This window comes from Bufo bufo, chromosome 6, assembly GCF_905171765.1.
Source record: "Bufo bufo chromosome 6, aBufBuf1.1, whole genome shotgun sequence".
Lineage (NCBI taxonomy): Eukaryota > Metazoa > Chordata > Amphibia > Anura > Bufonidae > Bufo > Bufo bufo.
The window spans coordinates 359,600,146-359,606,282 of NC_053394.1; the positions used below are offsets into that span (position 1 = coordinate 359,600,146).

Below are 6,137 nucleotides of genomic sequence, written 5' to 3' on the forward strand. Positions count from 1 at the left end.
CCGATGGCTTTACTTGAAGCAGTCAAGAAGTCTCTGGCTTTCCAAATGGGCCCATAGTCATGGGCTATCCCAAAGGCATACCTGGAATCAGTGTAAATGTTGGCTGTTTTTCCATCTGCATATCTGCAAGCCATCTTCAGAGTCTTTAGCTCCACTTCTTGAGCAGACGTGTGGTGGTAAGGACTATTTATTTAGAGTGTCATGGTTAGTCACCACTGCCCAACCTGTGTAGTACCTGCCATCCTGGCCACACCTCGATCCATCCACAAAGAGCACGTGATCTGGATTACCTAATGGCTGATTTACCACATCCCGCTGTCTCTTGTGACATGATCTGCAAACAGTCATGAGCCTTTTCCTCTGGATCTGAAAGAAAAGTTTAAGTGCCCTAACTCTTCCCTCCCCCCTCGTTCAACAGGGTGGCTGGATTCATAGTATTACACCTTTTGGACAGCAACAATGTCAGGCGACAAAATGGAACACTGCATTCTCAAATAGCGGACAACAAAAATATTTTTGGGTTGTACTCTCATGAGGATAGATGTAATATCACTGTCACTTTGTGGTTCAGGACTATCTCAGAGCTTTTATCAAGCATGGCTTGTACAACTACTACAGCTCTGATGCAGAAAGGGGCACCTCTGGCCATGGGGTCAAGTCTGGCTGAATAATATGCCACAGGGCGTTGTTGATGTCCATTCAGTTGGGTGAGGACAGCTGGGGCATGGCCATTCACTTCTGTACAATACAATCTAAATAATGTAACGGAACGGCTAGCACCCCAACCGGGTACCTCCGTCGATAGATGCTCCTAGTGCTTCCAGAGGACTCCAAGCACTCCACTTGACACCGTCAGCACTGCAGACCCCACGAACCGCCGAAGCTTGGTGGAGGTCTCGCCGTCTCCTACCCACCCTGGACCTACGACAAGGCTCCAGGCTCCAGTGGGTGAACCTCTCCTAAATCCAGAGACAGGAACCAGGAGCAAGCTCTTACAAGAGCTTATACTCAGGGGAGTATTGTGATATAGCAATCCCCAAGAGTGTAGTTATTCCATCCCCCAAACATGAGCCAAGACTTCATGAAGGTATAAAACAGGAACACTTTATTGAGGGCTACCCGCCCGTATTTATCCAGGTCCCCATCTGGTGGACACGCCCCTAAGGGACCAGAAGGAAGACTGTGACACAGGACAGATACGTAGCACTCAGGATACACAGACACAACACATCCCCACAATGCATCATGGTTTCCTCCTCTCTGCCCTGGAGACACCCGAGGAGCAATTCAATTATCTCTCAGGACAAAGGGAAATCGCCAATACACATGTGGAGACAGCAGGACAGAAATCACCACCCAAACACCCAATGTCACACCCCCACAGCGAACACAGACATTTAACATATCCCAGATAGCTCAAGTCTGAGTGCATATCATTAGGTGAATGGCACTCAGAATACACGAATACAATAAAATTAGCTATCTGGGTACCCTCACATAACAAAATACCATTCCAAAGACAGATTTAAGCTGTGTCTGTCTTCTCCTTTAAAGTTAGTATGGGCCATAATCCTGAGGCAAGAGGCTGGTAAACAGGCCTCTCCAAAACCCAGTGGCGAGGTTGGTTTTGCCACAATAATAATCTGATACACCCAGTACGGGGAGCACAAAATTATCAGCTTCGGGCATAAAAGGCATCTACCACCTCATCTGTGAGGTGGAAGGGACTAAATGACAGACAATCATAAAAAGGCTGCATCAAACTTGCGTATCCAAGGTCTGCAACAAGAAACCGTGCCCAAAAATGTCCTCAATACATTCATGTTTCTGGACAAAGGGATGTCCTCCACAGCCTTCTTACGTTCAGGGGTCAGATGTTTCACCCCAGAAAGGTAACAGTAATGGAACAAAACTGAAGTTTTCTTTTTTTTTTCTTCCTCACTTTCAGCCATGATAAGCTGAAAAAGGACAGGAGTGACATGGCTGCAGTATACATACTGGATGAGTTCTAGGATCCCTTTTCTTCTTCTGGGAGTACCGACACAAACATGGACCAGGGACTATTATAACTAACGGCCAACAAACATAGTTCCTGGTCATTGATGGCACCTGTAAGCTTCACAGTGCCATCCTCCTGATATGAGATGCTAGCATGTACTTTTGCAAGCAAGTCTATACTCAGGAGGCAACAGGGGGCGTTATCACTGAGCAGCAACCAGGCAAGCACTTCTTGGGTAAGGGCAAATTTAATACGGATGGGTTCTGTTGAAAGGGGAGAGTACTACTTTCCTATCCACATCTACCCAAGGACTTGTGTTCTTGGAGATTAAGTCAGGGGAGGACATGTTTGCTGTGCATAACTGTCTTGGCTGCTCCATTATCAATCAAAAACAGGACTACTTCTTTATCACCCAGAGTGAGGGATATAATTGGGGCCGGACTTGAAGCTGCTAAAATGTTTAAAAGCACAGCCGATACTGGATTGCCTGTTTCCTAATCTTGGTCTAACTTTCCCCCCTCTGAGCTGTCTTTATGTCGTCCTCATGACAAAAACATGGGTGTCTAAGGGGATGAACAGTGATCCGGGCATGGTCAACATAGAATACAATCCTCTCGTGTGTGAACTAGGAGTACCAAACGCAGCACAACTCTCTCTCCTGGGTCTGGGTCCCGCAGACTCTGCAGTTCCTTCCCCCAGGACCCTTATAAGGTGGCAAACTTACTTTTTTCTCACTTCAATGAGGCGTTTGGGATCAGGGCTGAGGCCATGCCCGAGGAACACTACCTTTTGGTTGGCACCACTGAACCACCAATGCTGTTTGATGTTACTCTGCATTTTGGTTTACAGAAGTACCCAGCTTTTCCTAATGTGGAATTTAATAGACTGAAACTCAGGACTTGTCATCTTCCATGGGGGTGTAACCAGGAAATGGGCACAAGGGCTGTCGTTGTCTGTGACGTCCACCCTGTCCTCCTCCCTCTACTCTAAGTCCACCCCTTTGGTCGGCCGGTGTGATCCTCCCTTTTTCAGACAGTATTGTCTCTACTGTTCATGAGGACAGATCTCTGATGTTAACACAACATTTAACATATAACACATAACTACAAATATCGAAATGAACACATGAAGGGCCCATAAGAATAATTTCATTGTCTTCAAATTAAAAAAAATGTAGAGTTCAATCAAAACTTTTGGCACCAATAAAAACCAAAAATCTTCCAAGAAAAATTAAATAAAAATCTCCAACGTGCATATTATACAAAAACAAATATCGTACTACATTCACATTTTTAGTTGTGCATTTCTTGCTGCAGCATCACATTCATTTTGACAAACGGCTCATAATCACGCCCTTATGTGAAGTATGGATTGCACACACAGCTCTGCTAAGCATCCATCAGTCTTCACACATACTCAACTCAAAGCCACACCCACTCACATTTCACTGAATCATTTATGTCTTCCATCCCAGCCACACAGTTTCCTTTGTTTCATCATACAACTTGCAGCACAAACAAACACGGCTTTCCTGGAAACAGACACACCACACCCAGAATTGTTGATCATCTCTGTTGCTGTTCTGCTGTTATTTCCAACGCCTTCTGGTCTTCACTCTGTGATTAATCAAAATCTTATAACAAGACAGCATACAAGCTATAATCATGCAATAAATTTTGTTAAACCAAAATCATCTTATATGCCACGTGGTCTTAATTGGTGTTGCACATATATAATAATTTTTGTTAAAGGCTGGATTATCACATTAGGTTAGCTGTTTGGGAAAGAAGAAAGAAAATGATTAAGCAATTTTCACCTTTCTCCGTCTTGCAAAAGGTTATTACACATATCAAATTACTTACTCTGCATAGCTTATTCCCCCCCCCTTCTTCTTAGTCACTTTTGCATTGCCTGCATCTCTTATCTAAGGAATGTTTGCCTAGCAGACTATATGCTTCTCTGTTAAAGCTGGGGGATGGAAATTAGCACACCACAGCCGTCAGTCCCCCCTTTCTGACTCTTATCTCTCAATGAGCCACCCAGCTTTCCCGAGACTTCAGGATTAACACAGAGCCAGACAGACTTTATTCATTAACTGATCTTCCTTTACTACTCTAATCCCTAATGCTATGGCCACAAATCTTTTCTGCTTGGACACACACATAGCATTAGGGTACAAAACAAAACGTAACCAGTTCATTTCTGAACATTTAACACAAGTGCCTTTCTGATTGTAGACACTCGGGTGCTTTCTCTCTTGCTAGTGCCTTAAATTAACATCCTGATATTGCTTTGCTTTCTAACCCATCAGAACCTTCCCCCTTAACTTCACAGGAGCTCTGATGTCCACAGTCCACAGTCTGCAAGCTCTAACTTTCCTGGCTACTAGCTGGGGGCTGTATATTCTCCTCCTTTATGAGACTGGCCCATTTTAATGGCAATATTTCAGTCTGACACACACAAAACAGAGGAGTGAACAGGCACCTTTAACCCTTTAGAAGAAACAAAGAATATATGGGGCGGCTCACCCTGCTTTAGGATTTCTATGGTGCTCCAACTGCAATTGATGCACCCAGATCAAAAGGTAAAGGTTATAAGGTAAAGATATGTAGAAGGGCATAGAAAGATACCACTGAGGAAGGAGTAAAGCAACACTCCGAAACGCATTTGGTGCTCAATCTATTGACTTGCATAGTGGGGACATAACCATAATCCACACTTACTGGACTTTGCTTATTGGAAGAAGAAAAAAGATTAAAGAGCACGGACTTCAATTACCCGAAAGACACAATACTTGAAGAGGAACGCCTACAGGATCGAGGAAGAGGCAAGCATCCGATCTTGCTGCATCCGAAAAAGATCCATCGAATGTGCGTGATTCGATTACTACAGTGCCTGGGTTAACTATCGAATCCGTGTTCGAAAGTAACGACACGTGGGACGCCGAAAGTCAAGTCCACTACACGTGGAACACCATTTACAAGATTTCCATACCCTATAGCGGATTATTTGACCACTGCTACAGTGCTTATCAGCAGAAGGCCGCAAACAAGCTTCTATACATAAAGCTAAGTAAAGATTCCTATCATTTATTTGTCGAACATTGCTGTTGTGCCGATTTTAATACCATTCGAAAATGTGGGACACCACGAAATGGTTTTAATATAGGCGGCCTAAGACTATACGATTATATATTAGGAAAATATCGAAAGTCCCCACAACTGCAGATTTAGGACCCTAATCTGTCTATAGCGTTGACCTGCGTTTTTTGTGGTACTGGACATTTTAATTGGAACTCTCCCCTCCCACCATCTTAACATATTTATATTGCTCGTTTGATGGCCATTTTATGTTTTATTTTATGCCTTTATGATACGCCTTTTATTGTGTGTTTTACTTTTACTGTTTTTACCACCTCAGTTGTCTATTTTAGATTGTGTTCAATAAATCGCTATATATTCGAATTCCTATGTTTCGATGTGACTCTATATGTTGAGTGCCCTTCTACATATCTTTTTACCTTATAACCTTTAACCCTTTCCTCCGCAGGCAAAGTATTCACCCTCCTCTCTGGTTGGCTCAATCTGACTATCACGTCTGATTAGTCAGACAGGACTTCCCCGCACCTATTCCTTATCAGATCAGGCGACAATTCACCTCCACACCTCTGGACCTTCTTCTGCACCTCTTTCTGATCAGATCAGGTGGAATTTACTTTGTCCCACACCTCGGCGCTACAGCACCCTCTTTCACACCAGGAGGTTACTGTCCCCTCCCTTGGTTTGTGGTCTTACCATCCGTGCTCAATTCATTCTTTAGACAATCACATGTACACATAAACACATATCCACACCAGAGTGAACTATCAATTCAGACTATAGTTCTATGAACCCCAAGCTTTCAGCTGACTACTATACTCACATGGGTTCCACCGTACAGCAGACTAAGCCACCAGGGCGTGATGAACTGAATAGCAGAGAGGCAGGTAAGATAGAGTTTTCTCACCTTTCTTTGAGGCCTCAGTTCTCCCCTTTCTTGCCGTTTGCCAAGTCCTGGGGGCCCCTGTGTGTCAGCTGTCGATGCTCCATTCGCCTGGGGCCCCACGTTGGGTGCCAACTGTTGAAGTTACTTTTAATTA

The 6,137-nt window shown here is 44.0% G+C and overlaps 1 long non-coding RNA gene across 1 annotated transcript; it reads left to right on the forward strand.

The window, feature by feature from the left end:
• The first annotated feature begins 234 nt into the window (after positions 1 to 234).
• Positions 235 to 2,194, forward strand: LOC121003796. Its single transcript, XR_005779605.1, has 3 exons — positions 235 to 409; positions 939 to 944; positions 2,183 to 2,194. It is a non-coding gene; the product is annotated as an uncharacterized LOC121003796 (long non-coding RNA).
• The last annotated feature ends 3,943 nt before the right edge of the window (positions 2,195 to 6,137 follow it).